We start from the raw sequence: 22,735 nt of genomic DNA, 5'->3' as shown, positions 1-22,735 counted from the left end.
AATGAAAGTTGCGTACATATCTGAGGATTACGCAAGTAAATTGCCAGATTTTTCTAAATTTTCTACAGCAGGGGCGGCTCAATTTCGTGACAGCAAGAAATCTGGTTCTGCGCAGTAATCCAAATCTAGTATTGACTTTACTATCAAAGACTTTACTTGGTACAACAATGCAATAAAATAAAGATAAGGAGAGGTTGCTACAGTAGTAACAACTTCCAACTCAAATATAAAACAAAGTGCAGAAGTAAAATAATGGGTTGTCTCCCATAAGCGCTTTTCTTTAACGCCTTTCAGCTAGGCGCAGAAAGTGTGAATCAAGTATTATCGAGAGATGAAGCATCAACATCATAATTGGTTCTAATAATAGAATCATAAGGTAACTTCATTATCTTTCTAGAGAAGTGTTCCATACCTTTCTTGAGAGGAAATTAATATTTAATATTACCTTCCTTCATATCAATGGTAGCACCAACAGTTCGAAGAAAAGGTCTTCCCAATATAATGGGACAAGATGCATTGCATTCAATATCCAAGACAACAAAATCAACGGGGACAAGGTTATTGTTAACCATAATGCGAACATTATTAATCCTCCCCAAAAGTTTCTTTATAGAATGATCAGCAAGATTAACATCCAAATAACAATTTTTCAATGGTGGCAAGTCAAGCATATCATAGATTTTCTTAGGCATAACCGAAATACTTGCACCAAGATCACATAAAGCATTACAATCAAAATCATTGACCCTCATCTTAATGATGGGCTCCCAACCATCTTCTAACTTCCTAGGAATAGAAGTTTCAAATTTTAGTTTCTCCTCTCTAGCTTTTATGAGAGTATTTGTAATATGTTTTGTAAAGGCCAAATTTATAGCACTAGCATTGGGACTTTTAGCAAGTTTTTGTAAGAACTTTATAACTTCAGAGATGTGGCAATCATCAAAATCTAAACCATTATGATCTACAGCAATGGGATCATTGTCCCCAATATTTTGAAAAATTTCAGCAGTTTTATCGCAAACAGTTTCAGCAGTTTTAGCAGATTCAGACAATTTTGCACGCTTTGCACTACGAGTAGAAACATTGACGACACCAATTATTTTACCATCGATAGTAGGGGGTGTAGCAATATGTGAAGCATTATCATTACTAGTGGTGGTAATAGTCCAAACTTTAGCTACATTATTCTCTTTAGCAAGTTTTTCGTTTTCTTCTCTTTCCCACCTAGCATGCAATTCAGCCATCAATCTAATATTCTCATTAATTCGAACTTGGATGGCATTTTCTGTAGTAACAATTTTATTATCATTATCCTTATTAGGCATAACTTTCAATTTTAAAAAATCAACATCAGAGGCAAGTCTATCAACCTTAGAAGCAAGAATATCAATTTTATCAAGCTTTTCTTCAACAGATTTGTTAAAAGCATTTGTGTACTAATAAATTCTTTAAGCATGGCTTCAAGACCAGGGGGTACACTCCTATTATTGTTGTAAGAATTCCCATAAGAATTACCATAACCATTACCATTAGCGAAGGATATGGCCTATAGTTGTTACCAGAATTATTCCTATAAGCATTGTTTTTGAAATTATTATTTTTAATGAAGTTCACATCAACATGTTCTTCTTGGGCAACCAATGAAGCTAAAGGAACATTATTAGGATCAACATTAGATCTACCATTCACAAGCATAGACATAATATCATCAATCTTATCACTCAAGGAGGAGGTTTCTTCAACAAAATTTACCTTCTTACCTTGTGGAGCTCTTTCCGTGTGCCATTCAGAGTAATTTATCATCATATCATCAAGAAGCTTTGTTGCCGCCCCCAAAGTAATGGACATAAAGGTACCTCCAGCAGCTGAATCCAATAGGTTCCGCGAAGAGAAATTCAGATCCTGCATAAAAGGTTTGGATGATCATCCAAGTAGTTAGTCCATGGGTAGGGCAATTCTTCACCAAAGATTTCATTCTCTCCCATGCTTGAGCAACATGTTCATTATCTAATTGCTTAAAATTCATTATGCTACTTCTCAAAGATATAATTTTAGCGGGAGGATAATATCTACCAATAAAAGCATCCTTACATTTAGTCCATGAATCAATACTATTTCTAGGCAAAGATAGCAACCAATCTTTAGCTCTTCCTCTTAAGGAGAAAGGAAACAATTTTAATTTTATAATGTCACCATCTACATCCTTATACTTTTGCATTTCACATAGTTCAACAAAATTATTAAGATGGGCAACGGCATCATCAGAACTAACACCAGAAAATTGCTCTCTCATAACAAGATTTAGTAAAGCAGGTTTAATTTCAAAGAATTCTGCTGTAGTAGCAGGTGGAGCAACAGGTGTGCATAGGAAATCATTATTATTTGTGCTACTGAAGTCACACAACTTAGTATTCTCAACAGTACCCATTTTAGCAGTAGTAAATAAAGCAAACTAAATAAAGTAAATGCAAGTAACTAATTTTTTTGTGTTTTTAATATGGAGAACAATACAGTAAATAAAGTAAATCTAGCAACTAATTTTTTTATATTTTCGATATAAGAGCAAACAAAGCAGTAAATAAAGTAAAACAAAGCAAGACAAAAACAAAGTAAAGAGATTGGATGTGGGAGACTCCCCTTGCAGCGTGTCTTGATCTCCCCGGCAACGGCGCCAGAAAATATGCTTGATGGCGCGTGAGACACACGTCCGTTGGGAACCCCAAGAGGAAGGTGCGATGCGTACAGCAACAAGTTTTCCCTAAGTAAGAAACCAAGGTTATCGAACCAGTAGGAGTCAAGGAACACGTGAAGGTTGTTGGTGGCGGAGTGTAGTGCGACGCAACACCAGGGATTCCGGCGCCAACGTGGAATCTGCACAACACAATCAAAGTACTTTGCCCCAATGTAACAGTGAGATTGTCAATCTCACCGGCTTGCTGTAAACAAAGGATTAGATGTATAGTGTGGAAGATGATGTTTGTTTGCGAAGAACAATAAAGAACAATTGCGATGAGATTGTATTTCAGATGTAAAGAATGGACCGGGGTCCACAGTTCACTAGTGGTGTCTCTCCGATAAGAAATAGCATGTTGGGTGAACAAATTACAGTTGGGCAATTGACAAATAAAGAAGGCATAACAATGCACATACATATATCATGATGAGTACTATGAGATTTAATCGGGGCATTACGACAAACTACATAGACCGCTATCCCAGCATGCATCTATGCCTAAAAAGTCCACCTTCAGGTTATCATCCGAACCCCTTCCAGTATTAAGTTGCAAACAACAGACAATTGCACTAAGTATGGTGCGTAATGTAATCAACACAAATATCCTTAGACAAAGCATCGATGTTTTATCCCTAGTGGCAACAACACATCCACAACCTTAGAACTTTCTGTCACTGTCCCGCGATTCAATGGAGGCATGAACCCACTATCGAGCATAAATACTCCCTCTTGGAGTCACAAGTATCAACTTGGCCGGAGCCTCTACTAGCAACGGAGAGCATGAAAGAACATAAACAACATATATGATAGATTGATAATCAACTTGACATAGTATTCAATATTCATCGGATCCCAACAAACACAACATGTAGCATTACAAATAGATGATCTTGATCATGATAGGCAGCTCACAAGATCTAACATGATAGCACAATGAGGAGAAGACAACCATCTAGCTACTGCTATGGACCCATAGTCCAGGGGTGAACTACTCACACATCGATCCGAAGGCGATCATGGCGATGAAGAGCCCTCCGGGAGATGATTCCCCTCTCCGGCAGGGTGCCGGAGGCGATCTCCTGAATCCCCCGAGATGGGATTGGCGGCGGCGGCGGCGGCGTCTCTGGAAGGTTTTCCGTATCGTGGCTCTCGGTACTAGGGTATTCGCGACGAAGGCTTTAAGTAGGCGGAAGGGTAGAGTCGGGGGTGTCACGAGGGGCCCACACGCCAGGGCCGCGCGGCCAAGGCCTGGGCCGCGCCGCCCTAGTGTGTCGCCACCTCGTGGCCCCACGTCGTATCTCCTTCGGTCTTCTGGAAGCTTCGTGGAAAAATAAGACCCTGGGCGTTGATTTCGTCCAATTCCGAGAATATTTCCTTTGTAGGATTTCTGAAACCAAAAACAGCAGAAAACAGCAACAGGCTCTTCGGCATCTCGTCAATAGGTTAGTGCCGGAAAATGCATAATAATGATATGTAATGTGTATAAAACATGTGAGTATCATCATAAAAGTAGCATGGAACATAAGAAATTATAGATACGTTTGAGACGTATCACCGCGCAAAAGGTTCTACAATCAGGTTTCTATTGGCCAACTCTCTTCAAAGATGCAAGAAAGTTTATTTTATCTTGTGATGAATGTCAAAGGGTTGGTAATATCTCCAGACGCAATGAAATGACTATGAATTATACTCTTGTTATTGAACCATTCGATTGTTGGGGATTTGACTTCATGGGTCCTTTCCCTTCTTCAGAAGTTAACACTCATATACTTGTCGCTGTGGATTATGTTACTAAATGGGTGGAAGCCATACCCACAAAAAGTGCTGATGGTGAGACCTTTTTAAGAATGCTTTTAGATATTATTTTTCCTAGATTTGGAGTTCCTAGATATCTTATGACTGATGGAGGTTCTCATTTTATTCATGGTGGTTTTAGAAAAGGGATTTCTATTTTCGTGCCCTCAGGTCCTTAGTTGTACTCAGTTTTCCCCAGCTCCTTAGTTTTTCCTCAGTTTTCTCCAAGCCCTTGTTTGAAACCCGCAGAAGCAGCTCAGACGACAGGATTCCCGTTTAGTTGACCGTTCTGTCACGTGTGGGGCCACATCGTGTGGGGCCGGTAGAAAGGGACCGCGTGGGATAGGATGAGACCGCGTTTGGTTGCGCATGTGAGCAGGAGCTGGGTTCTGTCTCTCTCGGCCCCAAATTGGCATTATTAAGAGCACCTTTTTCCCCTCTTTTCTCTCTGTCCTTTTCACCAAATAAGTATCAAATCTAGAGAAGTTTGCATTTCTGTCTTTCTTCAATTATTTGTGCCTTTTGGCCCTCGTTGTTTGCCCAATATGGAAGCAAATCTAGTAGGGATCCAGGGTAATGTACGATAAATTCACAGTCATAGTAAATCGAGAAAATAAAGTAGGGCCAACAAAATATAGTAGAACATGGATAGATAATAGGGATCCCTCCCTAGATAATAAGCTGCATACACGGCAGCCAACATAGTAACAGAGTTCTAGGTTCTTCACAGCACCATCATACAAACAACATAACAACAAGGGATCCCTAACTAACAACAAAGGGATCCCAACAACAAAATGGGAGGCAGCAGCAGCACACGTCGAGGACTCCGCCTACCCCATCTGGCTCTCCCTCCACTTGTTGCTGCTGCTCCCCTTGGGAGCCTTGGGCTTGAGCGGAGGCATGCGCCCGGCGGAGATCTCCACCCGCCGCATGCTTGCGGAGGTGCATGCCGAGCGCCCTGTGCTTGGCGCGGAAGGATTAGACGTTCACCGTCATGCCGACCTTGGGGAAGGTGTTGCCGATGTTCTCGGCATGCGTGACGAGGCGGTTGAAGTCCGTGCCGCCGAGTCTCCTAGTGCGGACGGGGCACCTGTAGACACCCTTGGCGAAGTAGGAGATGTATCGGCCGACCTGCGGCCTCCGCGAGCACCTAGCGAGTCTTGACGTCCTCCTCCTCGTCGTCGCTGCCGACGTCGCTGCCAGACAGCCGATCCATATCAAACAGAAACTATGAGTGAATGAGTTGCAACGATGACGAACGTGCATGATAACAAAGTTAGGAAAAACAGAGTCTGCCTCAGTTAGAGTGGGCACGATTATATATCTACAGGGAAGGTGTAAGCGAACCAAAACTCATGCACAACAGATTTGTACACAGCAATGGTTCGCTGAACCCTCCCTGTAAAAATTTGTGCCCAACGATTCATCATAGGCAAAGAAACAGATTCCAGATCTGAACTTGAACACATTCCAGATTATTTGCAAAATTAAACGGTTGATATCTTTCGATTAGTGCATAAAATAACTGATTGAGATCCCATGATTACTTGCATAAATTAACCGATTGAGATCCAATTATTACTTGCATAAATTAACCGAACGGCCGAACCCCAAATCTTAAAGGAAATCAAGAAGTGATCAAAACAAAATGGAATAAAAACGGCGCAAATATTAGCCCAATGCTCATCCATCTACGGATCCATCTACACCAGGAAAAATAGGGTTCAAAAAGGAATGGGGAACAAAAAAGGAAGCAAACCGTAGTTACCTCGCTCCATGGGTCCTCCAGGAAGGTGTCGTAGGGGTTCGGGGGCGGGACGTACGGCACCGGCTCATAGGGGTCATATCCCGGCGGGATCTGACCGCCACCGGCGGCAGCAGCCTCCGATGCACCGGCGGAGGCGGCGGCGACGTCCGTTGAGGGGACGGCGTCGAAGAGGGAGGCGTCGCGCTTGGAGCCGACGGGGCCGTGGACGATGGGATTGGCATTCTCCTTGTCCATCTCGCCGGCAGAGGAGAGGGAGAGGGAGAGGGTTTTTTGCTTTGGAGAAGATGATGGGACGTGAGAGAGGCGTCGTTGCGTGGACGAGTGAGAGTGACAGAGATAGTGGGAGGAGGCGTCTATAAAGGCGAGGGGTGGTTAATGCGACCCGCGTCCCTACGCGTCCACCGCCGCACGTCCGCACGTCTTGGACTTCCGCAATGCGACACGCGTCCACGATTGCACGTCTTCGACTTCGCACCGCGACCCGCGTCTACGCGTCAACAATTGCATGTCTTCCATTTCTGCACCGCAACACGCGTCCTCGAGTCTAACCTCGGAAATTTAGATATACTCAGATATAACCTCGAGTCATATACTAGCATTTTTTGTGTGCTCAGTTTTCCCCTTGAGTGCTAATACCGGCTAGTGCAATATGCTCGGTTTTACCCTCAAGTGGCTGGTCAACGGACGGTCAACAAATGGGATTAACTAGTTAAATGAGTCATTTAATGTGCAAAAAATTCCGAAAAATAGTGGCACATACTCATGGAGTCTTTACCACAAATTTCCAGTTCTCAAAACATAGATAAGTCATAGATAAATCAAGTTTTACCACAAATTGCCACTTCTCAAAGGCCTTCTCAAATCACCTAGTAGCTATGAAGGTGCATGGTTTTCCACAATAAGCCCTTCCCAAAACAGCTTTCCCCAAAACATACTTTGTCTAAATGAGGCCACAATTCTCACACTCATGTATATTTGTATTGCAAATAGTTTGAGGTAGGCCAAGATGGGTTTCATTGTACAAAACACACATTTTCCATTTTTTAAATCTAATATTTGAATCCCTTAGTCTGTTTATTACACAGGTGCCCTTGGTTTCTTGATACTACTCAGTTTTGCCCTCTCCCTCCACAAATAATTCTCGCAGACGTGCAACATTGCCCTGATTGGTCTAGCCCATGTCACGCGGATCGTGCCCGCCGACCGTTGATCGTATGATCTAACGGGCAGGATAACCCCTCTCTCTCTCTGTTGGCGGTTACCTTCCACTCTCTAAGTATGCTAAAGGGCGGTTTTCTGTATTCATTTTCACGCGCTAAAAATTATAAACTCTTTTAGGCATTACTTTTTACGAAAAAAATGATAAACCATCACCGATTTGTTGTAGCCATTAATTTTCACGCAAAAAATGATAAACCATCACCGATTTGTTGTAGCCATTAATTTTCACGCAAAAAATGATAAACCATCACCGATTTGTTGTAGCCATTAATTTTCACGCAAAAAATGATAAACCATCACCGATTTGTTGTAGCCATTAATTTCCACGAAAAAATGATAAACCATCACCGATTTTTTGTAGCCATTAATTTTCACGAAAAAATGATAAACCATCACCGATTTGTTGTAGCCATTACTTTTCACGCAAAAAATCTACCTATCTTTGTATAGAAGATCGTCTGTATGATTTTTTTAGGTCATTTAGAGAAGGTAGAAAAAAAATCCCTTTGAGAAGGTCGAAAAAACCTATACAAAAGCTTGTTTCAGTGAGACCTAACAAAATTTGGCATACATGATGCCATATCTATAACAACAAGGAATATCTAAAAGGGAAAGTTTCACAAAATTTGAAATTTAGGGCGAAAATGATGCCATACATGATGCCATAACTTGTTACAAAATCTGAAAATCAATTGGGTATTATAAAGGGAAATAAAAAGTTCGAAAAATGTAAAAACGAAACCATCGATCTATCTATGTATAGAAGATCAGCTGTATGAAATTTGAGGTCATTTAGAGAATGTAGAAAAAATCACCTTGTTAGAAAAGCTGGTTTCAATGAGACGAAACGGCATGCGTTTAAGCAAAGTGATTTTTTCGAACATCTCCAAATGACCCCAAATTTGTCATACATGATGCCATACGTGTAACAACAAGGAACCCTATCTAAAAAGTGTCAAAAAATTTTGCCCAACCGTATAGCTCTATCAAAAAGAACCTCACCATGGCGCTAGTATAATTTTGGGCTTAGTTACAAACTTTCGTTACCTAACCTTCAACACGAAACTTGTTTCAAATCACTTTTGGCGTACAAGAAACAAATCCCACCTTGATTCGAGCACCACAGCCTCCAAACGATGCCGATGCCGATATCGGCATGGTCAGAACGACTATGCTCGCCGCCACTGCTAGGTCACCGTCGGGATGCACCGTCAATCCCGTACCCTCATTCGATCACTGACACCAGAGATACCGCCGAGGCCAATGCCGAACGTACATGCTGATGCCAATGCTGAACATGCATGCACGCCGCTGTGGGCACGGCCACGCCGCCCCGCTATGCTGGACTCCATAGACCACCGCGAGGTCTTTCCCTTCGCCACCACACTCTTCTAGCACCCATCTATACACGCCAGAAAGGAGAGACACTAGTTTTCTCTACATTGCTCGCGTTCGTGTCGGACACGGTCAGTCAAAGTTTTGAGGTAGTCGTCGATGTTGTCGACCATTTCTTCTCTTCTTTGCATGGTTAAACGCGTCTAGTTCATATCTATCTAATGCGTCTGGTCTCGCCTCATGCAGTTCTTTGTGGACGTCGATCTCATCTCGGCACCCCGCAGGCCACCTCCTCCGTGCCATCGCTTGTAGAGCTCCGTTTAAAAATCTATTCCTACCCGTGTATTGCCCATTGTATCAGCGCCATGGCCCACTTGTCATTCGATATACCGAAGCCCCACTCGTGCGCGTTTTGGTCGGGGATACACCGATGCTTACGGTCAAACAAAGATGGATGGTCCGACGTGTCTTTGCGGGCTCTACATGGCCCCACTAGTCGGAAGATAACGGTCAACCGTCGGGCAACCGGCCGTTACATCACGTGTGATGGTTTCAGACAAAGGCTTGGGTAAAACTGAGGACAAACTAAGGAGCTGGGGAAAACTGAGCACAACTAAGGACCCGAGGGCACGAAAATAGAAATCCCTTTAGAAAAACTCTTGCTAAATATGGTACTAATCATAGGATTGCTTCCTCTTATCATCCTCAAACTAGTGGGCAAGTAGAATTATCAAATAGAGAGATTAAATCTATCTTGCAAAAGACTGTTAATAAATCTAGAAAGAACTCGGGCTATTAAATTGAAGGAAGCACTATGGGATTATAGAACTGCTTATAAAAATCCTATGGGTATGTCACCGTATAAAATGGTTTATGGGAAAGCTTGTCATTTACCTTTAGAACTAGAGCACAAAGCTTATTGGGCTGTAAGAGAACTAAATAAAGATCCTAAACTTGCCGGTAAGAAGAGATTTCTACAATTGAGTTCTCTAGATGAATGGAGGAGTGAAGCTTATGAAAATGCTAAACTCTTTAAGGAGAAAGTTAAGAAATGGCATGATAGAAGAATTATCAAAAGAGAATTTAACGTTGGGGATAAATTCCTATTGTATCGGTCTCGTCTCAGATTTTTTGCAGGGAAATTACTCTCAAAATGGGAAGGACCATACGTCATTGAGGAGGTGTATCGTTCAGGGGCAATTAAAATTAGTTCTCTGCAAGGTAATGCCACACAAGTGGTGAATGGACAAAGACTCAAGCATTATATCTCCGGTGATTCTTATAATGAAGATGTTGATGTTATTCGAGTGGTAACTCCGGAAGCTTTCATCAAAGGCCAAATTGACAGATTCGCAGAGTTCGACTTTGAATAGGTAACAAGATCGGTAATAAAAAGTCCGCGTCTAACTTTCCGAACAATGTTTTTGCTATTTTTGGAAAATATGAAAAATTACGAGATCGAAACGGAGTGGAGGAGACGCACGAGGGCGTGCCCCCATAGGCCGGCGCGGGCCCCAGCCCGGCCGCGCCGCCCTATGAGGACAGCCCCTCGCTGTCCCTCTCCGACTCTGGTTCGACCTGGTACTTTCCTTCTGTCGTGAAAATTTCTGTTATATAATCCCCCGGACCCCTGGAGGTCCGTATATCGTTTTCTCGTCGCATTTTGTTTCGAGCTGTTTTCTGCCAGGACCTGTTTTTGATCTAGAAGCACCATGGTCTTCAACAACAAGGGCAAGGAGCTATCGGAGGAAGATATTCAAGATCCCGAGTGGAAAGAGGTGGACGAAAGTGTCAAGGAAGAAGATGAAGAAGAAGTGAAGGAAGACTCGCATGCATACCCGCGTGCAACCGTCGCAAGCATCGAGGTGGTGGAAAATCCTTTCAGTTCCAAGAAGAGCGCAAGAATTCGCACCGGAGGGAAAGTTCCACGTCACTTCCTAGCTCCAAAGACATCTCCTCCAGGCACCTACAACCCCTTCCACACTCTAATTTACAATAGTCAAATTGAAAGGATTCCCAAGACAGTATTGCCTAGCAGTTCGGATATAGATCGTTCTAACACTGCAGGAAGGATGAAGCCTGAAGCTGAAGAGTGGGGAAACAACTCTAAGAGTTGGGACTCGCCGTCGGATATACTTCTTAACCGCGTCGAGCACAATTCGGAGATGATCCGCAACCTCATGTACAAGATTGATGAGCTAAAGGAGCTTGTTGAGAAGCTTATCAAGAATTCATCACCACCGCCGAAGGAGTAATTCATCATCGGTATTGGCACCCCCTTGGTTTGTTCCAAGCTTGGGGGAGTGCCGCGGTATCACATCATCACTATCTTTTACCTTTACTATCAAGTAGTGTCATATCATGAGTAGGGAAGTTATCATATGAGATGTGTTGCAGTATGGAAGTATCTCTCTTTTAGTTGGTTATCTATGTATCCCTTGGTGTGAGTTATCGTTATGGAATATTAATGAGAAGTTTTATCATTTACATATTGCACATCTTATTTTAGTTTGCAATCTCTATTATATGATTGATCTTGTTGTTAGTATTGGTATCACTTTGGGAGCATTGAGTAAATCTATTTGGTTTTGGCAAACTTAGCATTGGTCAATAGCAACAACACTTTGAGTTTTAAGTAGAAAAGAGGAAATACATGTAGATATTTTATTTCATTATCTTTCTTTCTTGTTAGCTCCTAGCTTAGTATTCTGAAGTTAAAATTGTTTGTGCTTACAAGGAAGATGCATGATTGTTTCTATCACATGTATATTTGTTTGTTTCCCTCAACTCTTATGCTTGCTAATCAACCTTGCTAGCCAAAGACCTGTACTGAGAGGGAATGCTTCTCGTGCATCCAAACCCTTAAACCAAACCTATGCCATCATTGTCCACCATAACTACCTACTATGTGGTATTTCCCCGCCATTCCAAGTAAATACTTCATGTGCTACCTTTAAACAATTCAAAAGTTATCATCCCTTATTTGTGTCAATGTTTTATAGCTCATGAGGAAGTATGTGGTGTTTTATCTTTCAATCTTGTTGGGCAGCTTTCACTAATGGACTAGTGGCTTCATCCACTTATCCTATAATTTTGCAAAAAGAGCTGGCAACGGGGTTCCCAGCTCCAATTAATTAACTCTCATTAATAATCCTCTTCACATGTTTTGCTCTGATTCATCAATAAGCAACTTAATTTTGCAATAGACACTCCTCCATGGTATGTGAAATGTTGGAAGGCACCCGAGGATTCGGTTAGCCATGGCTTGAGAAAGCAAAGGTTGGGAGGAGTGTCATCCTTAAATAAACTAAAGTACATGTGTAAACAAAAGAGAAGGAGGATGATCTATCTTGCTGGTAGAGATAACGTCCTTCATGGGAGCCTCTCTTTGGAAGTCTGTTTGGCAAGGGGGTTAGAGTACCCACTACCATTCGTTGACAACAACAAACACCTCTCAAAACTTTACTTTTATGCTCTCTATATGATTTCAAAACTTAAAAAGCTCTAGCACATGATTTAATCCCTGCTTCCCTTTGCGAAGGGCCTATCTTTTACTTTATGTTGAGTCACTAAACCTATTTCCCTCTATCTTAAGCAAGCAATTGAGTTGTTGTGATCAAACCATTTATATTGTGATCTACTTAATCATGCCTTTTATTCTTCCTTGTTCAGTACACGTTTTATCTGAATGAATATAGCTTTGAAGGTTATCGATGATTATGAGGGGATTATTATGATTGAGTATGCAAGTTTTGCTATAAGCTTTAATATAAGAGCGCTGCTCAATAGATAAGTACAATCTGTTAACTGTTCTTTGACCAAGAACGAAGTTTGCCATCACCAATTATGATTTCCTATGCACCTTTATTTGTGATTTCCTTTTACTTGTTTCAAGTTGAATCATATGAGGAAGTTGTTCACTAGAATGTCTTGTGTGAATGTTATCACCAGAATTTGACCGGATCAGAGGTGGGCCGCGATTGAAGATGGGCTTGAAGAATATACATAGAAGAAATACATGAATCGGCCTTGTATGCAAAGTTTGGGCTAGTTTGCCCGTGTATCTGTAATATAGTAGGATACGTATCGGTTAGATGGAGTTTGGGCTCGTGCCCGGTTGGGATTATTCCCACATTAGAAAGTCTACGGACTATAAATATGTATCTAGGGTTTATGAAATAAACAACAATCACGTTCACCACAAACCAATCTAGGCGCATCGCCAACTCCCCCATCTCGAGGGTTTCTTCCGCGTAAGCACCATGCTGCCTAGATCGCATCTTGCGATCTAGGCAGCACACGTTTATTCGTCGTTCATGCGTTGCTCGTGTCGAAGCCTTTTTGATGGCGAGCAACGTAGTTATCATAGATGTTTTAGGGTTAGCATTGTTCATCATATCATATGCTATCGTCGTGCAACCCTTAGGCATCTAGCCGCCCTTACACCTATCTTGGGTGTAAGGGCGGCACCCCGCTTGATCATTATTTAGTAGATCCGATCCGTTATGATTGCTCCTTGTTCCTCAAGGATTAGTTTAATATCCGCATTGTTAGGCCTTACAAACGGGTTGAAGGATCCAAGTGGCGCGTAGGGTGTAGTTTGCTAGCCCTAGACAGGATGTTCCGAGGATCAACTTCGTGTTGGTTTTTAGGCCTTGTCTAGGGTCGGTTTACGATCACCGTGCGTGGCCGCCGGTGCTCAATCACGAGTAGGATGTTCCGATTATGCGGTGAAAACCCTAAATCGTAGTAGGTCGCTTTAGCTTTATCTTGATCAAGCAGGACCACCATCCGATCGTACACCTCGTACGTATCATGGGTGGATCGGCTCCTTGAGCCGATTCACAGGACAACCTGGAGAGCCGATCGAGGCTCGTATTTAATGTTTACGTGTATGCCATGCAGAAACTAAGCGAGGCATCATCCAACACCTTCCCGACCAGGTATAGGTCAGGTGGCACGCCCTTGCATCAGCATCGGACGTGCGTGCCGAGGCTTTGCGGGCCGTCGCTCGGAGGGACCAGGGCCAGCCGCAGTCCTGGGAGATTCCCGGCTCTACGTTGTTGCCCGTCGCTGCCCGCAACACATTCTGGCACGCCCGGTGGGACAATCTTCGACATCAACCGCATCGCCATCTACATCTGAGATGGCGGAAGGCACTCCGGTCAAGTACGAGGATCTGACTGAGGAGCTCAAGAAGAAGCATGACGAGATCAAGGCAGTCCTCGAAGCCGACCTCATCGGCTCTTTTCACGTAACCCGCTCACATGGCATCGGGTGGAAAGGGTTCTCACCTGAAGACGCGCTCGATGGAGTGGACCTGTCCACCCCGTCGAAGAACGCACCAGGTCGCCGCGTCGAGAGATTAACTTCATGGTGGCTCATTCGCTGCACCGCCATTCCGAGAGCCTCGGTGAACACTTTGGAGCGTGTCGCTCTGCGCGTGATCCAGGAAATCATGAGCCATCAGTATTCTCCGTCAGGACCAGCTCTGGGGACTTACCAAGGAGAGATGCCACTCCAGTCCCGTCCACCGCTGCCGTTTGCGTTGGCAGCACCAGAAGTGCCGAGTTCATCGGCATACGTCGTCTACAAGATCGGTGGTGACCCTAGTGACTACCAATTCTTGCATGAGGCGCCCAAGGAGATCCCGCACGGATACACGTGCGCATACGTGCCGATCGCAAGAATCGGGCGCTCTCGAACCAGGCTGCAACAGCGAGGGACTTCGGAACGGCAGGAGGAACGTCGGGAACAGATCTTGAGAAGCGTACGTGGCTAGCTAAGTATGCCACTCCGACAAACCTCCGCAGCTCAGCTCCCGCAGTTGGCTCGGAGCTGGAAAAGCAAGCATGGCTGGCTAAGTATGCCACCCCGGCGAATCTTCGCAGTTCGACGCCCGCAGCCCATCACCGCGGATCAAATCTGTACAATCCTCGAAGGATCGGTTCGGCATGATGCCGAAAAGGAGGACAATCGGCTATTCCAAGCCGTACCCCAACGAGTACGAGTTGATCCCGCTACCACCCAAATATCGGCTCCCCGATTTCACCAAGTTTAATGGATCAGATGGTTCCAGCTCCATCGAGCATGTGAGCCGATATTTGGCACAGCTGGGCACGATCTCAGCATCAGACGAGCTGCGCGTGAGGTTCTTCGCACAGTCCCTCACAGGATCGGCTTTCGGGTGGTACACATCGCTGCCACCAAACTCAATCCGGACTTGGAAGCAGTTGGAAGAGCAGTTCCACGTGCAGTATCACTCAGAGGCTTCCGAGGCCGGCATTGCCGATCTAGCACAAGTACGACGAAGCGCGGGGAAACAGTGGCGTGAATACGTCCAGCCGCTTCAGGACCGTTAGGAACCGATGCTATTCGGTTCATGTGAGTGAAAAAGAAGCGATCGAGTTGGCGGTGGTGGGTCTCTCATCATCGATCAAGGACGTGGCCTCCCAAGCGGACTACCCTTCACCGGCGCACATGGTGCGTAAGCTGTCGACATATGAACAGCGCCACCCGCATGTTTACCGGGATAAATTCAAGCGTGCGGTGGTCCTGGTTGAGGCAGATGAAGATGAAGGTGCTCGCGGGATATCAAGAGATAGCAAGTGGCTGAATGGACTCGGGGGCAAGCCCCGTGTCCCGTAAGTGGGTCAAGCCACAAGGTCCTCCAAAAGGGTTTGACTTCGACGTGACCAAAGCTGAGCAGATTTTCGACCTCTTACTCAAGGAGAAGCAGCTAAAGTTACCCGAAGGCCACAAGATCCCCACGGTGCAGGAGCTGAACGGAAAGCCATACTGCAAATGGCATAACACGTTCACCCACGCCACCAACGACTGTAGGGTGTGGCGTCAGCAGGTCCAAATGGCGATAGAACAAGGGCGTCTAATTTTCAGCCAGTACGCCATGAAGGTCGACACACACCCTTCCCCGCCGTTAACATGGTGGAGTGCACTTACCATGGAGGGTGCCAGCCAGATTTCTCGTGCAATATCAACATGGTAGGACCCGGGCACCACTCGGTAAGGACGGAGATGAGGGCAGCTGCTCTCATAGCAAGGACACGAGAGGAAGCCGCTCCACGCGATCGGCTCCGTCACGATGGCAAGCGCTACATCACGGAGGGAGAAGTGAGGAACGTAAGATATCGGCCGACCTCTCTCGATCACCTCCTCAACAAGTATGTGGGTCAATATGACCAACGCCGGGGATACAACGACGATGATGAAAGAGATCGTCTGGCTAGGGACGCCAGGAGACACCGTCGGCATGATCGCGACGAGGAGAGATACGAGCGCCACACCAAAGAAGAGTCGAGAGAGCAAGACGACGTGGATAGGCACTGGGACTGCCCCTTCTTCAGACACTGCTGGGATTCAGGAATGAGCCGATTGCCCACAATCGGCAACTGCCCAGAATGTAAACAAAAGAAGAAGGATGCAGCTAACGTGTCCGTGTTCAAACATCTAGGGCCTCTCCCGCCTCGGAACAAGCACGCTGAGTCCGCTCGGGTGGAAGATCTCGAGGAACTAGAGGACGATGATGAAGAAGAAGACAAGTATCATCGGCCAAGGTGGTCCCCTGATGGGCTCAGCCGTTCCCAAAAGCGAAGGGTTCAGCGACTACATGGGTTGGAGGAAGCTGAAAGGCTATACCTGCACACGTTGAGGAAGGCGCGGCCTGATTTGGCCGCTAAAATTCAGCGAACCCTGGACGAAGAAGGTCGGCCACAAAGGAAAGAGTGGCACCCCAGACAGAAGAAAGCCGATGATGAAACATCGGCTGACACAAACATGGTGTTCATCCTTCCAACGGAGTTTAGTGCTCCGGAGTTAGACGAAGCACCCGTGGCACAACTTGATCTGCGGCCCACGGCCGGTCATCTTTGAGAAGCCACGAGAAATAAGCTACGAGCATCCGAAGGCCCTGTACTTGCGAGGCTACATCAATGGGCAGCATGTCAACAAGATGTTGGTGGACACCGGAGCGGCAGTCAACATCATGCCATACTCCATGCTACGTCGGTTGGGACGCTCTAGCTCGGATCTGATCAAGACCAATGTGACACTGAGCGATTTCAACGCCCAAGCATCTGACGCACAAGGTGTTCTGAACGTGGATCTGACCGTAGGAAGGAAAACCGTCCCTACGACGTTCTTTATTGTCGACAGCAAGAGCACCTATGCTGTCCTACTAGGGAGAGATTGGATCCACGCCAACTGTTGCATTCCGTCCACGATGCACCAATGCCTAATACAGTGGGATGGAGATGAAGTAGAAGTCGTCCACGCAGATGATTCAGCCGAGATTTCAACGGCTGGCATGAACGTTTGGGAGACATCAGGCCAAGAGCCACTCTCAGGCATCAATTTGGACGACCGCGAGCGCATCGACGTGACAAAGGACGGGGTTAGGCTGGTTTTATCCACCGGCCTGACCGTGTAACAAGAGCAACATCTATGGACAAACGTGGCGATGCCGATCCATGTGATCGGCCCCAAGGATCTATGAAGGAACATTGCAAAACCTTCATGGAGCAATTCAACATGGAGGCCGATTCCAGCAATCGGCCAAAATTATCTTCACCATACATTCTGCCTGGGTTCAACGTCGATCTAATGGGCAATGGGTTTACGTCGGCTGATGAGTCGGAAGAAGTCAACACTGGTCCTAACAGAGCCGACGTTCACATATAGTGCCTTGGCGAACCACAGAGCCGATATCAGCAGATACCTGGCAGAATCGGCTCGGGGGGCACCTAATCAGATGAACATGTACGATACATGTGCAGTGAAATATTGGGGGCCGATTGGAAAATCGGCCCTAAAAAAACAAAAAAAAAGAAGCCGATGCACGGCCATCGACTCTAGCACAAGTACACAAGATCTACCCGCCATCGTCCTGGAGGGAGTGAACGGTGAGAGCCTCCTCAGCGACAATGAGCCGATTTGGTTCCAGAACCTTCTCTTCAAGGACTTCCAACCCTTTGTCGGTAAACCCGATTGATGCGTCGCCTTCGATATCGACTTTCAACGAAAGGAAGGTGATCGGCTCTGGCTGACTCTGCGTGGCAGCTTTCTCTGCGTGTCCTCATCACTGTTTTCGCCTTGACTGAGGCTCGGGGGGCAACTGGCCTGGTAGATGCTCTGTTTTTAGAAGCCGATTGGAGAGTCATCGGCTGGTCCCGCGTCGCAATCTCTTTCAAAGGCGGCGAGTTCTTGCAAAAGAGGGGTCCATCATCACCGATAGGGGGTTGGCTCTGGTCTATCTGGTTGCTGCAAAGGAGCAGAGCAGGTGATATCTGGTCTGCAGAATTATCGGCTTCAGCGTCAAGTTGTTTCAGCAGCGGTTCTAGGACTCTCTTGAAGGCATTGGTCATCCACATTGTCCACCAGAGCTCAAAGTCGTCGGTCGAAAAGATGAATGATAGATCGTGAGGGATTAATGCGTTGACGTCGGCTTATTGAGCATTGACCAAGTTTACGATCACTCCGTAGTCGAAGAGATGAAGGACGGATTATGAGGGACCGATGCGTTGCCATCGGCTCATCGAGCATTGGCTAAGTGACAATCGGCAAAATCAGTATGAGGGGAAATCGGCTAAATTGGCATAAAGGAAATCGGCAAAATCAAATTGGGGAACTTCTTCATTGATAAACGAGATTTCTTACATAAAAGAGCTGATTGCTCTCAAAAGGAAGTACTAAGGGGATACATTGCCCCGTCTACTACTACTGATCCTATGCTAAGGGTCCTATCTACGGGCCGTCGCTGCCCTCGTCGTCGCCGTCGTCGCCGCTGTCGGCGCTACTCCCGGCGGGCTCGTCGTCGCTGCTGTAGCGGCCGCCGGCAGGACCCTCGTTGTCCTCGTCCTCCTCGTCAGCGTCGTCGTCGTCGCTGTCGAAGTCGCTGAGATTCCCCGGCCAGGGGCAGAAGCGCTTGGCCGGCGGTTCGTCGGAGGAGGTGTCGTCCTCCTCCTCCTCCTCCTCCTCCTCCTCGGAGAAGGTGAAGTCATCGCAGGAGAAGCGATCGTCATCGCTCTCCTCCTCCGTCTCCCCGTCGGCAAGGAAGCGGAGGTCACTTTCCCCATCGGTCGAGGATTTGTCATCCTCTGACCAGATGGAGAAGTCGTGACTCGGCTCATCCCCGGCTTCGATGGCGCGGCGGATGTTGGCTGCGTGGGCCTCCTCCGGGTTCCACTCCGGCGTCGGCTCGCGGGAGGAGGAGGACTTGATGGAAAGACCCGATGAGGCGGAGGAAGAAGAAGACATGGTGGCGCAGGAGGGCTTTTGGAGTGCTAATGCGAAGAGGATGAAGAAGCAAACTGTTTGGAACGGTTAAATAAAAGGGGATATAGTGGAGATTCAATGCCACAAGCAGTTTCGAGGAAGTGGTGCCCAACAAAAAAAAAATTGCCAGAGTCACGTGGAGAAGTGGAGGAGGCAAGGCATCATGATGAAGGATACTCGCGACGGTTCTGCTCTCGCCACGACATGACCCGACGAAGAAAAGCATAGTGATTTTGGAATTGTCATTTCCAAAACCAGGGGGCATGTGTTATCACCGGAATTTGACCGGATCGAGAGGTGGGCCGCGATTGAAGATGGGCTTGAAGAATATACATAGAAGAAATACATGAATCGGCCTTGTATGCAAAGTTTGGGCTAGTTTGCCCGTGTATCTGTAATATAGTAGGATACGTATCGGTTAGATGGAGTTTGGGCTCGTGCCCGGTTGGGATTATTCCCACATTAGAAAGTCTACGGGCTATAAATATGTATCTAGGGTTTATGAAATAAACAACAATCACGTTCACCACAAACCAATCTAGGCGCATCGCCAACTCCCCCATCTCGAGGGTTTCTTCCGGGTAAGCACCATGCTGCCTAGATCACATCTTGCGATCTAGGCAGCACACGTTTATTCGTCGTTCATGCGTTCCTCGTGCTGAAGCCTTTTTTATGGCGAGCAACGTAGTTATCATAGATGTTTTAGGGTTAGCATTGTTCATCATGTCATATGCTATCGTCGTGCAACCCTTAGGCATCTAGCCGCTCTTACACCTATCTTGGGTGTAAGGGCGGCACCCCGCTTGATCATTATTTAGTAGATCCGATCCGTTATGATTGCTCCTTGTTCCTCAAGGATTAGTTTAATATCTGCATTGTTAGGCCTTACAAACGGGTTGAAGGATCCAGTGGCGCGTAGGGTGTAGTTTGCTAGCCCTAGACAGGATGTTCCGAGGATCAACTTCGTGTTGGTTTTTAGGCCTTGTCTAGGGTCGGTTTACTATCACCGTGCGTGGCCGCCAGGCTCAATCACGAGTAGGAAGTTCCGATTATGCGGTGAAAACCCTAAATCGTAGTAGGTCGCTTTAGCTTTATCTTGATCAAGCAGGACCACCATCCGATCGTACACCTCGTACGTATCATGGGTGGATCGGCTCCTTGAGCCGATTCACGGGACAACCTGAGAGCCGATCGAGGCTCGTATTTAATGTTTACGTGTATGCCATGCAGGAAACTAAGCGAGGCATCATCCAACACCTTCCCCGACTGGTATAGGTCAGGTGGCACACCCTTGCATCAGCATCGGACGTGCGTGCCGAGGCTTTGCGGGCCGTCGCTCGGAGGGACCAGGGCCAACCGCAGTCCTGGGAGATTCCCGGCTCTACGGTGTTGCCCGTCGCTGCCCGCCGGTGGGTTTCTGACCGCAACAGTGAATTAATATGATGCTTCTTGTCCGTATTTTATTTATCGACTCTTCACTCCATAAACATGTGGTCTTGTTTACTGAGTTCAGTTTCGCTTGGGGACAAGCGAAGTCTAAGCTTGGGGGAGTTGATACGTCCATTTTGCATCACTATTTTATATCATAATTTACTGTTATTCATTGGTATATTTCATATTTAGAGATGATACTTATGTTATTTCACCTATTTTGCATGTTTCATGATTATTGGAGAATCGTTCACCGGAGTCAGGATTCTGCTGGAAAAAGCACCATCAGAATGCAATATTTCGGAAGATCAACAATTGAAGGCAATTACACTGAAGATCTTATTTTTCCAGAAGACGAAGCTAGCCAAAAGGAGGGACCGAGGAGGGCCGCCATGGCCCCCCCATAGGCCGGCGCGGGCCCTGCCCTGGCCGCGCCGCCTGGTGGGGAGGGGGCCCACAGCCCCCTTCGGCCGCCTCTCTGTCGCGTACTTCTTCGCCCCGAAAACCTAAGCTCCAGAGAATAATCGCGGGGAGACACAGCCGCCTCTGCGGGGCGGAAAACACCAGAGAGAAAAGAGCTCTCCGGCAGGCTGAAATCCGCCGGGGAAATTCCCTCCCGGAGGGGAAATCGACGCCATCGTCACCGTCATCGAGCTGGACATCATTGGGATCATCATCACCATCATCTCCATCATCATCACCACCATCTCCACCGCTGCACCTCGTCACCGCTGTAACATCTAGGGTCGAATCTTGATTGTTTGGTAGGGGAAACTCACCCGGTATTGATTACTCCTTGTTATTGATTCTATTGAGTGAAACCATTGAACCAAGGTTTATGTTCAGATTGTTATTCATCATCATATCACATCTGATCATGTTCCATATGATGTCTCGTGAGTAGTTCGTTTAGTTCTTGAGGACATGGGTGAAGTCTAAATGTTAGTAGTGAATTATGTTGGGTAATATTCAATGGTTTGATATTTAAGTTGTGGTGTTATTCTTCTAGTGGTGTCATGTGAACGTCGACTACATGATACTTCACCTTTATGGGCCTAGGGGAATACATCTTGTATTCGTTTGCTAATTGCGGGGTTGCCGGAGTGACAGAAACCTGAACTCCCGTTGGTATATCGATGCAGGAGGGATAGCAGGATCTCAGAGTTTAAGGCTGTGGTTAGATTTATCTTAATTACTTTCTTGTATTTGCGGATGCTTGCAAGGGGTATAATCACAAGTCTATATTAGTCCTAGGAAGGGCGGTGCATTAGCATAGGTTCACCCACACAACACTTATCAAAACAATGAAGATTAATCAGCTATATGAAGCGAAAGCACTAGACTAAATTCATGTGTGTCCTCAAGAACGTTTGGTCATTATAACTAAACAAACCGGCTTGTCCTTTGTGCTAAAAAGGATTGGGCCACTCGCTGCAATTATTACTCTCGCATTTTACTTACTTGTACTTTATTCATCTGCTATATCAAAACCCCCGAATACTTGTCTCGTGAGCATTTACAAGTGAATCCTTCATCGAAACTGCTTGTCAACACCTTCTGCTCCTCGTTGGGTTCGACACTCTTATTTATCGAAAGTACTACGATACACCCCCTATACTTGTGGGTCATCAATTGTCTGCTACTATGGTTTCCCCTTCCAACTATAAAAGGAAGACCACGGCCACCAGGGAAAAGGGTCAGAGCTAGGTTGAAGCTTAGATCCCACCATAGCCAGTAGTCTTCTCCTTGCCTTGAGCACTCCTCATAACTAGATACATCATCGACCGTAGTGAGCATGGTCACGTGGTGCTCCAGTTTGCAGAGTTTTTATGCCTTGCCGACTGTTGCCCACCAGACAATCAATCGTCGATTTTATGGGTGTTACAAGTTCTTAGGCTACTGAAATTAATTTCATTCTCGGTCGAATGATGTTCTCTAATCTCAGTTGTAACCAATGTTGCAACTCACCATTATACGGATCACGAAGTAAACCTAATGGTTCATAGCTATTTCTCGTAGTTGCAACCTTACTTGCAACTAAAATATTTAAGTTGCAGCTCAGCTTGTAACTGAAAAATCTAAGTTGCAACCTAACTTACATCTCAAGTGCAATCTGGAATCTTCTAAGCATGAGCTTTGTTCTCAGTTTAGTGAGAACT

The sequence above is a fragment of the Lolium rigidum genome, chromosome 3 (genome assembly GCF_022539505.1).
Source record: "Lolium rigidum isolate FL_2022 chromosome 3, APGP_CSIRO_Lrig_0.1, whole genome shotgun sequence".
In the NCBI taxonomy this organism is placed as follows: Eukaryota; Viridiplantae; Streptophyta; class Magnoliopsida; order Poales; family Poaceae; genus Lolium; species Lolium rigidum.
The sequence above is the reverse complement of the archived record's forward strand: the minus strand, read 5'-3'. Positions refer to the sequence as shown.